Genomic DNA, 14,010 nt, shown 5'->3' on the forward strand with positions numbered 1-14,010 from the left:
GACACAGTCTGACACTAATAAAACGGGTAGACTAAATTTGAGGAAATATTCTTTCAGGGGGCAGATTGTTAAGCATTTGAACTCCCTTCCAAATGCCGTGGTTACGTCACCAACAGTCAAAACATTTGAATCCCGATTGGATGTACACTTGGGGCAAACTGAATGCTTTTTTAACCACGGGATAGATAATAATGAACTTGTTCATATTCGGACCGTTATCATATAAACTGATGTTAAACTTTGTGATCTGGGTATAAAGGCATTATGCCTGCGTCCAGTATTATTCTTCTTCTTATATTATTAATACGTCATTTAAGGATTAACTTGAATATATTTTTCATGTTATTGAGATATAACACAAAAAAACGGAGTGTACTCCAAATAAACCGCGAAGCTCCATAACATGAAAAATATATTCGAGTCAATCGTTATAATTTAATCTACTATACACAATCCCTGTGGAAATCCACTTTTACTGATGGACTCTTTTCTCTTAGAAATTATTACGCCGCTGTATTAGCCAATCAAAAGCGACGTTACAAACGGCGACTTCATTTTTTACGGTATGGGCTGATAACCTTAATCTTTAAGCCAATGAAAATGCTTGTTACAAGCAAGATTAAATTATTAATAAATAACAACAATAGACGCTTATGATTGCAGCATGTTTTCTTGGAATTTATTATCAAAATATAACAATGAATACTTCCCCAATAGAAGAATGTTCCCAGTCACGTCATGGACTAAAGATCAAGGTGTTATTCAACGCTGGTAAAGTTATAAAAGAGTAATAAACGAATCGGTCTTTTCCAACGAAAGTTTGGAAAAAGAAATTACATCAATTATAATATTCATGAACAGTAAATATTCTTTCATCTGCTGTATGAAATAAGGTTGCGTTTTTTAAAACAGTATCCATTAAATTTTTAAACTCCTGCTATTTTTAATCATACATTTGCTAGCTAAATGATGTTAAGCGTGGAATTGAATCAGATCATGGGGTAATATTCCTCCAGTGGGTTTTCTTCGTAATCAGCTCGCTTGTTCCAGCTTCCGCGTTTTGTTCCTTTGCATCTGTGAAAATATCAATATGAAAATACTTTAAAGTCATGTTCGAGATATAAATCCTATCAGTTCCGATTGATTCTGCCGCTAGAAACAGTTCTTAGTTGGTGAATATGAAAAAAACCCAACATTTTTATGCCCATTTCCCCCGGCTTTTATTTTAACACAAATCTGGTTTATCTGCAGTATACATGTGTTTTACATTTCACAAAGTCTTTTAATGCGGAAAATATCATTTGATGAGCTGAAGTTGAAAAAGGGATCAATAGATGTTCGCGTATTATGGTGGAATAGTGTATATCATGGATGAAAACACGTTTGAAATAAAATTTGCAAAGGCCGCTTCGGTTTGAATTGATTGATTTTATCGGCATATTCAAATCATGAGTTACATGTTCAGTGTAGTATACACTCATATGTTGATGATATCTATTCTAACAAGCAAAATGTAATGGAAGTGTGTTTTCGTGTCTACTTAGTACCTGTACTTCTATATGGTGTTCTCTGGATATGGTGGAGCATTCCATGTGTATGTTTAATGTTAAACACTAAATGGATGCGTGTGTATTATCTTTCAATAATACAAGGTTATTAGCCAATGGATAGTGTTTTTACATCGCAAATTATATTTTTTCTTTTATCTAATAATGTAAACCGAGCAGAATAATAATAATTAGCTAATGAAGTAATAAACTGGAACTACTTTTACTTCTTGGATTTTGGGTATATAAATCGTTGAAAACAAAAGTGTTTGTTTTGGAGGTTGAAATATAAGGACTGACCACTAATCGAAACCTCACATAGGAAATGTTATTGGTTGTGTAAAAATAATTTTACATAATCCAAACTTACCAACCTGAAGAAATAATTTGGGAAGAAACGGACTGACCACAATTTGAATTAATATATACCCAATTGGATGTTTGATCACCCCATCCCCGACGATGGTAGTAAGTATGAACATACCTACCGCCCGGGAACTACGTTATAGCCTCCTTAAACCAGATATTCTAAGATTGTAAGTCAAGATATGATTTATACAATGGTAACATAAAGCACTGTAGCACTCTTAATATAGCAATATTTCCCCTATTCATTTGAGCCTGTTTTTACGGCTAATTAGATTGTTGGATTTGCAGATGTGTCTACTACCTAGGATAGTCCATTGATTACATTTTGAGACCACACATCCTATCTACCCATGACTTATTTAGATACACCTGATACATGATCTTAACTTTGATTAGACGAAATATCATGTACCTGAAACGACCAATACGACATCAACGGAATAAGAAATATGATTAACATTGAACCTGATAATGAACACTGATCTCTCCCTTACAAGGGAGTACTCGTGGCGCAGGTTCGATAAACAGATGGATGGTGTTAATTAATTAGAGGTGACATTGAACATTTCAAGCAATCCAAACGTCAGATGGATGGGCGTTGATTAATTAGAGGTGACATTTAACATACGATACAGGTATCTTGTTTTGCTCAGGCTTTTACGTTGTAGCAACAATAAAAGGCCGTGTGAAGACTGGAACGACTGGAACGTGTGACGACAAAGAAGGGAAGTGAGAAAAGGGAAACAGGTATATCCCAAGTAATTGAATAGGAAAACAGATAATTTTTGTAGCAGAAAGCAGAAACTAAAGGTAAATCCGCGATCTGCAAGTATCCCATAATTGTGGCCTCGTATAATGAAATGCAGTGGGGTTACCGTAAGATATTCTTTTACCCTAACCCACAGAAGGGTGTGAGGTGTGGCTGTTGCTTTACAGGTATTTTAAACTTTTCGCGCAACGACTCCATATATCGTATGCAATCAAATATAACCTAGACTAAACATACGTTATTGCTTACATAATCTAACATTCGATATAGTCCTACCCAAGGTCATCCTCGATATCCAGGGGTTACGCTCACTTTCGCTCTCTACACCCGTGGAATATGTCATAGCGAAATTGAAGGCTTAGTGTGCGCCACCTTGTTCCCTTGATAAACATCAAACGAATCTCGCGGTCACGTAACGGTAAAAACTGACAGGCTTTGAAGTTGGGCGTCTCTCCTTTGTAATCTTCAAAGGTCAGGTATCATCCTAGCGATTGGTCATTATTTACCTGAGACCAATTAAATAGCTATCTTCGTGCCTTCAATTTTGCTATGACATTTTCCAGGGGTGTAGAGAGCGAAAGTAAGCGTAACCCCTGGATATTGAGGATGACCCAAAGTTGACGTAAACCTCAAAGTGATTGAGATTTGTTTTTTTCGCGATGATGAACTATATTATTGTGATAGAAAGGTCAGCCAAAAATAACCTTGGAGAATATGTTTTTTGATCCTTTTTATGATTCAAGAAAATAATCAAAATCACTTAATTGTCAACTTTGAATTGTAATATCCACCTTTGATGTAACATTGAGTGTATGAAATTCGAATCCAAAGACCAACTTCAGTACGAAACAGATTTGTTAAAAGATTGCTTCAGAATACATGCCTTGAAAACAGGACTGAATATGGGTTTAAAGCTTCCTCATGTTACAGATATGAGTTTAGTTACCTTTCTAATGAAAGAAAAAAAGACTGTTAACTAATCTCAGTCACAGTATTTATGAATAATTCGTAAAAATATAATTGAATACAGCATCTATTTTAATTTCCATATGAAACTAACGTTGCATTCACTTACAAAATAAGATCAGCCTTCAAAGTTGTCCAGAAAGGTTGATTTTGAGCTATTTTTAAATAAAAATCCCATTTCTGTAACTGGAATTTGGAAGTAGCATGAACAAAGGTTCAATTACACCACTTGCCGTTTTTGGTATGACATATCGACAAGTAGTCCAAACACTTGTGTGAAAACCTCTTCTCGTGCAATATTGACAGTACAGTAAACTGGCAAAGTCAACAATTCTTAAATACAAAAATGTTTATCATTTGCTTTTCCCGATTTCTGATTAATTTTGCCAGAATCACCATTTTGTTGTAATGATCTTGAACATAAAAAGTCGTAGAGCTTTTCAATTATATTGTGTATTCCATATTCCATCATTCTGTACTGTTAGTGCTATATCAAGTCAAAATATTTAGTATTCATACAAAAGACAAAAAGAATATAGATTATACATGCACTCATATTTGTTGTTCGAAGCATGATCATTTTTAATGTTCAGTCAAAACTGCACGAGACAATTTTCCTGAGAGACAATCTATCTGTGGCCCTTTATTTTGAATTCTACAAATAGAAAATAATTTAACGAACATTTTTAACATTTTCATGTGTTTGTTTTAAGTTGCATTAACGGGCAATTCAATTCGGTTAACAAACCCCCAGCTCCAATTCAGTTTAGCTGGGCGACTTTTAAGGTTGATTGTAATGTTGCGAGAAGGACAACATTGGTCACGTATGGAAATGCAAGGTTAGTGAATGACATTTTCTATCATTGGAGTAGAACAAAAGGAATTTCTTCAACTAGAGTATGTTATTTAACCATAATTGTTGTTTAATATTTTGTCAATAGAATGAGTCACATGCAATTTTCGGCTAACATATACCCTCCTAATTACTTTTATTTTCACATACCAAATGTTACAGACAATGAACATACAAACCTAATACACTTCACATTTGAACAAATATTTGATTTTGACTTATTTTTCTTGATCCAAAAGAGGGTGAAATAAGCTTTGGTTTTGGTGTCTTTTTCTGTTAATATAAAGATCATTGTGAAATACAAAAAAAAAAATCTGTTCCGATTAGTTTGATGTTAAATGTATCATGTTAAAAATAGGAAATAAATTGGCCAAGCTGATCGTCTTTACCCACATTGAAATGAAGGACACTAAAACACTTCTACATCAGCCACTTATCTCAATCTGTACTGATGATGTGATAAGCTGTATAATACATGTGACGATTTACATTTTTTTTGATAGTGAGCTTTCCCTTTCTTGATATAAACATCCATGCTTTGTTCTCCTATTGTGTTTAGATGTTGCAGTTTCAGCGTTATAAATGGGGTTGGCGATATATATTTAGGAAGAAGTGAAATATATATTTTTACGAGATAAGGGAAATGTAATATGCTGTATCAAGTGGTGGGAAGGCAGACAATGAAACAAGGGTTATTATTTTGCGGTTTGCAGAACGTGTTATACTACGTACATACTTTTGTTTTTCTCTGAGAATTTCTGCCTATTCCAATCACAATCCTTTCTAGACTTACTTTGCGTTCTTAACTCCACATCCGGGTGCGCATGAACCAAGAAACTTGTCGCAGCATCCTGTTCCCGTCGTCCGTTTACACAAAATTAAGTCTCTCAAACACATGAAGTAGCAACTTCTTCCTGATGTGGTTGTCATGGACGCCATGAATACTGCAAGCGCCAGTAAAATGCAGAAAGCCTTCATCTGAAACACGATAGGATAACACAGTTCGAGATTAAAGAATTTCAGAGTAATACACCCTTGATATTTTGGATAAACGACATAAAATTATTTTAGCATCAATTTTCAAATAGATATTTTTTCCCTCATTATAAAATGTTAACGAAATTATTCCCAGTTTATATATTTGGTGGTAAGTGTCATTATTGAATCGCCGACTGTGCCAATAGTAGACATATTTATCCGATAACTATTGGCCTTTTAGGCATTTTTAGAGACACTGTCGTCTGAGTGTGACCAGTTGCTATGTTGCGTTGCTATGGCGTCACAGAACATCGATGTGTAACCTAGTATATAGACTATTGTCTGATGTAATTCCTGTTGTCGTTACTATGGATTTTGTTTTCATGCCGATGTTGTTCGAAGAAAAACTATTTTGCCAAAATGGGGCAATCGGAAACCGTCCGGGAATATCCGTCAAAGTTTTGATATAGGTTATAAAAGTTGTGCCACATTCGCTTATCCTGGTTGAGACGGTTCAGGTGGTGAATAAATATTCGACAATAAACGATCGCACTTGGACCGAACTATAGGAACAGCTTAAAAATGCACAGCTTTAGAGAATGAATAACAATTTATCAAGAATAATACGTCTTTCTTTCACGCGTCCACTTCATTTTTTACGTATCTTAAAATCTACATGGGGATTGACCTTTTCTATAACGAAATAACGCAAACTAACAATAGTCACCATTTTAGCTCAATCACGCACGTCTTGACCCCTCAATCTACACGTTCCGAATATTCATGAGGTTAGCCTCGGTTCCGATCTAGACCTCTCGTTTTCTTTAAGTTTCAACCGTTCAACTGTTTGACCGGATACGCGACAGGGGCCTTGGTCTTGATTGTTCAGGTATACACTCTGTATGAAGGACGGAACCTGAAAACCCCCGGATGGTGAAAGGTAATATGCTTTGATGACAGCATTTTAAGTCAGTAGGGTTATTAAGAGACTGAAAACATTCAGGGAATTAAGCTCAAAGTTTAATTAATTTGGAGATACAATATATACCAGTACAGCAGAGTAGTCAAAATAGCTCTGTTTGAGGCCAGGATACCGCCTCATAACAAGCATTATTAATTAACTAATTGCATATTGACAATAATATGAGAAAACTGCTTCATCAATATCATAACAAAACTGGGCCAATATTGGATAAACTGGGCCAATATCGACGAACTGGGCCAATACGAGATAAACTGGGCCAATATGACAGACCTTGGCCTAATAACTGGGCCAATATGGAATCAGCTGATTAAAAACCCTATAATATTTAGCTTAATTGCGGTTTAAGTCCATAAAACAATTCCTGTCTAAAATACTGGTCATCGGGCGTTATCCTGGCGCAAAAGAAGGCTGTGTTGACTTGTTGAACGTGTCAAAACATGCAAAGATCAAGTTCCCTGTGAAAATACTACAATTTTTCTATTGCTTTATTAGACGATATAATGAACTTTATTATGTTATGAAGATATATGGAGCTGACTGATGCTTTATGTATGCTAAGTTTGTTTTAAACAAATATAGTAATTGAAAACATATTTTGAGACAACGATCATTTGCACTCTTTGCTTGACAAAGGAAATATACTTTTTCGAAAGCTCGCAAAATAAGTCTTCAATAACTATTTGTGTTTAAATCTCATCCCGAAGCCGACTACTGCTTGTTCCTAGCCATCGTCACCTATACCACAACAGAACGACTCGAAACCTTATCGTAACGTTTGATAGATCATTTTACATCCAAATAGATGTATGGAATTCAATTAGATTCGGTTTAACAGACAGGAATGTTCCGCCAACAAGTGAGCGCATGTACTTTAGGGAACATGTATAACAGTCTATCTTACTCTAGTAGGCCTATGACGTCTCTCTCGGTGGACAGAGTAAAATAAAGTCTTCTTTATATTCAAAATGCAACACAATTTCAATGTAAAACCAATTTCAATGTAAAAACCAAACATAATGCCGTATTTGACCTTCTGTTATAGCTACTGTTTTAACAAAACAATCAAATTTTCACACGTGCTCCTCTATCGATTCTGAAAAGTGAACTTTGTTACGGCTGTTTGGACTTTGTACCATTCTTACAAGTATGATATACAAGCTTCGTGTATGTGTATATATATAACACATCTTTACGTCATAATAGTTGCATTTCTGTTGTAGGCTTTATCAAGCCACTTTAACATTCAATACCAAAATAAAAGTCGCGAACGCGTGAGAGATATTTTCAGTGAAATGGAGATATCGTGTTATCAAAAAGAAATATTTGTAGCAAATTTCAAATATCTGAAAGAAATTGAAATGTCTCGAAAGCAAATGTAATACATATATAGTGTAATATCTAAACGAATTGAAGATGTCTTCAGATGTAATATTTGTTGGGATATATCTAAACGAATTGAAGTTTAATTAAATTATGTGTGATTTTTCGATTGTTGAATTGAATACGTATGCTTTTGCTACTTTAGAGAGTCAATGGAATATTTAAAAGTGTAAGTAATCAGGTAATGATATTTTGTAAGAGTTGTTAGGCCTCGGACTATAGTATTGGTCCAGACAGCTGATTGTGCTAGGACCCACATCAAGGTTGTGCACCTCACCTCCTCTCAGATGATATTAACTAAAACTTCTAGTATTTAAGGGAAAGGAAACGCGCAAAACATCCACATTTCTTCATTAATTGATGTTTCTATTTATATTAATTCAATTAAATTTCGAATGCTATAAACTTACAGGTAATCTTTACTAGGTACGTTAAAACACTAAGATATAAGCCCAAAATCGCAATGACGTCGAAAAAATATAATCAAAATGACGTACGAAATAAAAAAATAAAACCGAATACAATAAATTGAAAGATCCTATGATAAAATGCTGATATCTTGGGCGATTCGTCTCCCTATATAGTTTATATACGTGGGTTGATGAGATGCGCATTTGTAAAATGGTGCTCAGCTACGCACCTCGGAGCACCATGGACATTTAAGGACGCTATAGAGAAAGAGTACTCCGAAGCACTCGCTATTCATCACGTCTCACACGAATTAACAGGGAAACGTTCTCCTCAGTTATCACTGAGTTTACGTTTGACATGTGACATCCGGGTCTCGATAAACATGCACCATTAAGCAAATGGCGGTCTGTGTGTGAAATAGTCATGCACGACTGTATGATGTTGATTTCCTTATCACGTGACACACCTGACCTTTATGGGGTGATGACAGAACGTTATGTCTCGTTTCATCATTCTAGAAGCTTTTCGTTAAGAGTACATCAGCATCTGCACCTGCAAGGCTGGTTACCTTGCCAACGACGTGTGAAATAAATATAGATTAGAGTGTCTCGCCGCGTATCACGCATCACAACGTGATGCATTTCAATTAATAGTGTTCACTTCGACACCATTAATGCCGATTTACTTAATTATTTTCCGAGACAGTAGTCAATTTCATAGAATCCCTAATACTTTATGTATAACTTAAAATGCACGAAACAAGACGATCATTACCAGTGACTTCTCTGTAATGGATGTAAAGCGTACTATATATATGCTTAAGTTTGTGAGGGTTTCATGAGCTATGAGACAGCATTCTGTCAATTTAAAGTGTCTTCATTCGGATTTGTCGACAAACTTGATTATCCAGGCACTGTGTATATCTTTTACACTGAGCATTGGGATTGAAGGCATAGAAAGTGCTCTCACCCCACTCCCGGGTCTTGTAATGGGGCGAGGGAGCGACTGACGCCAGACATGTACGTATATATATATATATATATTTCGATTGATAAAACGTTAAACAAGGATTTACCACCCATACCTTGTAATTTGATATACGCTCTAAATCAGGGCGAGCTAGTACATAAATGTAGCCTGATAATAACTTGTGTTCGATAACAGTAAAACAAATCTAAACAATGAATTTATGAAACACCAGCTGTATATCAGACAGTTTACACAATGTCAGAAATAGAAAGAAAGAAAAGAAAAAACGCTCATCACAACCACATAAATAGATAAAAAAAACTCATCACAACCACATAAATAGATAAAAAACGCTCATCACAACCACATAAATAGATAAAAAAAAACCAAAGCACTTGGTAACCATGGTAATCAATTACTGCATCTCACTGGCACCTGTCATGATGTGTTCCGACTTATTTGGAAAATAAAGTGTGAAAAATGCTAACAAGTCTATTCGGAACCAATGCACACCACGCAAACGTTCATACATTGTGTTTACTCTTACTGTGCTGAATATTTACGTACTCAAAATCATTTCGACTGCCATTATAGTCAGTTTCTGTAAAACTTTCAGCTAAGTCTTTGTCTGTAAACATGTCATTATAGTCAGTTTTTTCATAGCCTGTCGGTAAAGTCAGATATGTAACCTTTTCGGTACAGTCAGTTTCTGTTTACCTTTAAGGTAAAGTATGTTTTTGTTTACCTTTAAGTATCGCCAGTTTCTGTATACCTTTAGGTAAAGTCAGTTTCTGTATACCTTTAGGTAGAGTCAGTTTCTGTATACCTTTAGGTAAAGTCAATTTCTGTTTACCTTTAAGTATCTCAAGTTTCTGTATACCTTTAGGTAGAGTCAGTTTCAGTGAACCTGTCAGTATAGTCATTTTCCTTAAACCTACCTGCATAGTCAGTTTCTCTTAATATTTCAGTAAACATTGTAGTAAGTTTATTTACACCTCTCAGCACGTCTTTGTCTTTGTAAACTATTGACTTTGAACCGTCTCTGTGAGTGTCGATTGTAGCATCATTCGAGACGGTCTAAAACAGTCTAAAATCATTATATTTGTTTTGCTTTCGTACTATTTTATCAAATGTGATTGGTACGAGAATATTGATCGATGCATTTTTCTCCCTGTTAACTTTACCCAAAATACAAATGTGAATTTACTCTCCCGCATATAAAGGCACAATCGTGATAAATTCACTGAAGTGTAGCCTGTACGTTGAACAAAGTAGAAGGCGAGTTCTCAGAACGTTTTGTTCTACTTGAACACTTTTTAGCGATCAGCGGATGAACTTAAGGAAAAGATAAAAGATCAGAGTGTTATAGAATGCTAAAATTCGATTGACGGGAGCCGGCAATCGGGAAGTTCAGTCGACGACGAGTTTGAATTTAAACGGGTTCAAACATTAATTCTGAATATTTATGGACCCATGATATAGGTAAAGAAGCCTTAAAGGATTGATACTTATCTAAACAGGTTGCAGAATATCCTATATACGAGTAGAAACATGCATTTTAAAGAGGTGACATGGATTCATATTTTTGCGGCTTGGGCACTCCGTAACTGTGTACGGTTGTGATATTTGATACCATAATTGTAAAATTGTACGGTGGGGACTGCATATTCGTACGTAGCGATTGCGCGGTTGGGACTTCCAATACTTAAATGTGGGTTGTCTTTATAATTGCAGATTCAAAGAAACACATTTTAACAATGGAGCTGCACTACTGTTACGAATGTAGCTTTGGGGATGAAATCCGCAGAATATCATTGACCATTCAGTGCTCAATCATGAAAAATACATTGAAATTCGTAGTAAAAAACCTGATCCTTCTTCAGGAAAAATTACCCTTTAAGTATATTCTCATTCGTCTCTTATAAAACTGGTTCATATGTTCGTAATATTGCCCCAAAGCCAGCTGTACTGTCACATCACAATTAGGATGAGGAATTGGAAGCAAGCTTTGCTGACATGTCCTTGGACGAAAACCTTGACACTGCTAACCTGGACGAAGATGAAAAGTTCATAAATGATATATTCTATTGAAAGAGGGTCATTTAGCTAGGGAATTTTGATGGAAGTCCCAACCGCTCAATCGATATGTGCGAATAAGCAGTCCCTATCATACAATTTTACAACTTTGCATCCAATGTCACAACCGTACACAGTCGTAAGTTATGGAGTGTCCAAACCGCACAAATATATATATCCAGGTCACCTCTTTAAATTGCATGTTTCTACTTGTTTATAGGATATTTTGCAAGCAGTTTAGATAAGAATTAATCCTTAAAGACTTCTCAACCTATATCATGGGTCCATAAATACTCAGAATTAAATTTTGAGCATGTTTGTTTTAGTAAATACAAACTCGTCGTCAACTGAACGTCCCGATTGCCGGCTCCCGTTACCTTGCAAACACTGTACTTTAATACAAATGCTGAAGGTGCTGGTACTGGAATTTTAGCATTTTTTTTATAACACTCGTATCTATTATCTGTTGCTTCAGTGCATCCACCGATCGCTTAAAAGTTTTCAAGTAGAACAAAGCGAACATGGTCTGATAACTCAACTTTTACTTCTTTTGGCAGCCGCCATCTTTTAAACAGTCCCCACTTTACAGTATAATTCTTTTAAGAATATATCTGTCTGATATCGTCAAAATGCTAAACTAACTCCCTTAAAAGAAGTGTAGTATTTAAATCCTGGTAATGGTTTACTGTTGAGCGAGTCGATACTAAAACTTTGAACATTAGGGCTACATAAACGCGATAAGCATGACATTACACAGTTAAGTAGTACTAAACACATCCCATGTGAACGGCAATGGACACAGAAAGGAACATTCCGATTCAGTATAGCTTTTTACCATACTATGAGTGTATACTTACTTCATGACTTCTTCCAAATAAAGGAAAAAATTCTTCTAATAAACAACCACGAATGGTTAAACATACCGAACGAATTTCCAAACAAATCTCAACTGTCTTTTTTTTATGGGACGAGTTACGGTAATGGTTCATTTTTGTTATTTTGAACATGTTGTTTTCTATGCTTCTGCAAACAAAACTAATATGTGTTTTTAATTTAAATTGTCAGTAATTATCTCACGCTTCAAGGTGGTTAGCTGCTGCGGTACTATAAGTCTCCGACGGTACTAAATGCTTTATAAGAGTATGCTGAGGAGAATATCTCCTTAGCTTATTTGGTAGAGTGCGGATTAGTTATCCACAGGTCCTGAGTTCTACCTCTAGAGGGGGCAATGCAAATAACATTTTGTGTCATGTACGTAACACACATACACAGGTGATTTGGTTATATACTGTATACAGTATGCCAAACACGAATTACACTGCACCATACAGCTGTTTGTTCCTTCTAGGTCTCATCGGTGATGTTGGGAATTTATGACTGCTGTATTCTTAACTGAGGAAATTTTGAATAACCAAGATATAAGGTTATTTACAGAACACGAGTAAACTAAAATTGTAAGCCAAACCGCCCACCCCCCATCATAGATATAGTATACTTGATAGACATAGAATGTGACGTTGATTAAGCCTTCTAAGTATAAACATACTGAATGAATTTGTAACGCTAAAGTGGATATTCCGTCTTTGCGTATTGCAGAGTTATCTTCTCTTGTGAGCAGGTATTGATTGTTACGTCATTGGTTTGTGTGAGAAAATTACGTCGTTTTCTCAAAAATTAATGCCGTTACTCTCACAAACAAATGTCGTAACAATCAAAACCTGCTCACAAGAGCAGATAACTCTGCAATACGATAGACGGAATATCTGTACGAACAAGTTTAGGATCGAAATGTAGGATATTTATAACGTTGGATATGTCAATCTGGTGTTGCAGATTATCAAATAAAACAGAGGAAAAGTTTTCCAGACAAGTATACGTGAAAGGACGGCCGGACGAATTCCGGAATGACAGATAGACAGACGAGATTATTCGAGCATACTTTAATATTGTACACCAATATCTTCGTTGCAGGGAGTCGGACTAACTGATTCTCACCAGAGGGAGTTTGTTACGTTTATCTTGCTGGATAAATATTTAATTATTTTGTAATACAACTTCCACAGGGCTAATAGGACATGTTATACCACATTTTAACAAATGAAATCGAAAATTTCGAGGCATTGTCAAGGGACAATGACGATACCCAATGCTTAAAAGACATCCCTGCCCCCAAAAAATGATCAAAGGCATTCACATGCAAAAGGGAATAAGTGATATCCCAGGCTAAAGATGTCCATTCGAAGCATTTTTATACATCAGTACATAACACTAGATTTTCAAATCAAATCTAGGACACAGCATCAAAACTTTAGGCTTTTAACACCTACAACACGACACGCCAATGTCTGAGGTATTGTCAGCTTAACACATTTTCGTATTTTAGACTAAAGGGACGATATTTTGTTTTCAAAGTACCAGGACATATTGGAACTCGTATGACGCCTTTTAACAGGGACATCACGCGAAAAGCCATATTTTTTTTAATGAATGTATGTATTGTATGCACTTCCACTAATGTTACCTCGCTATCCCCATATTCATAGTCCGTTCCAAATGTCCAGTTTGACCACTTGAATTGTTCGGGAAAGCCCTGCTAAAAATAGCGCCGGTCACGTCACCTGACTAGGCAGGAAACACGAGCGGTCTGGGCGAGATGAAACGGTTTCCAAAGGGGCCCCCAAAGAGGGGCGTCAGGCAACTGCAACTT

General features: G+C 35.8%; 1 long non-coding RNA gene across 1 annotated transcript in view; it reads right to left on the reverse strand.

The window, feature by feature from the left end:
- Positions 1-661: 661 nt before the first annotated feature.
- The window catches only part of LOC110466796, a 42,704-nt gene continuing 29,355 nt past the window's right edge, over positions 662-14,010 (reverse strand). Inside the window, exons 3-4 of the long non-coding RNA XR_002464777.1 lie at positions 5,298-5,482; positions 662-1,074 (exon numbers count right to left, since the gene is read on the reverse strand). This is a non-coding gene — a long non-coding RNA (uncharacterized LOC110466796). The remainder of the gene's footprint in view (positions 1,075-5,297; positions 5,483-14,010) is intronic.

The sequence above is a fragment of the Mizuhopecten yessoensis genome, unplaced genomic scaffold, assembly GCF_002113885.1.
Source record: "Mizuhopecten yessoensis strain PY_sf001 unplaced genomic scaffold, ASM211388v2 scaffold1707, whole genome shotgun sequence".
Classification (NCBI taxonomy): Eukaryota; Metazoa; Mollusca; class Bivalvia; order Pectinida; family Pectinidae; genus Mizuhopecten; species Mizuhopecten yessoensis.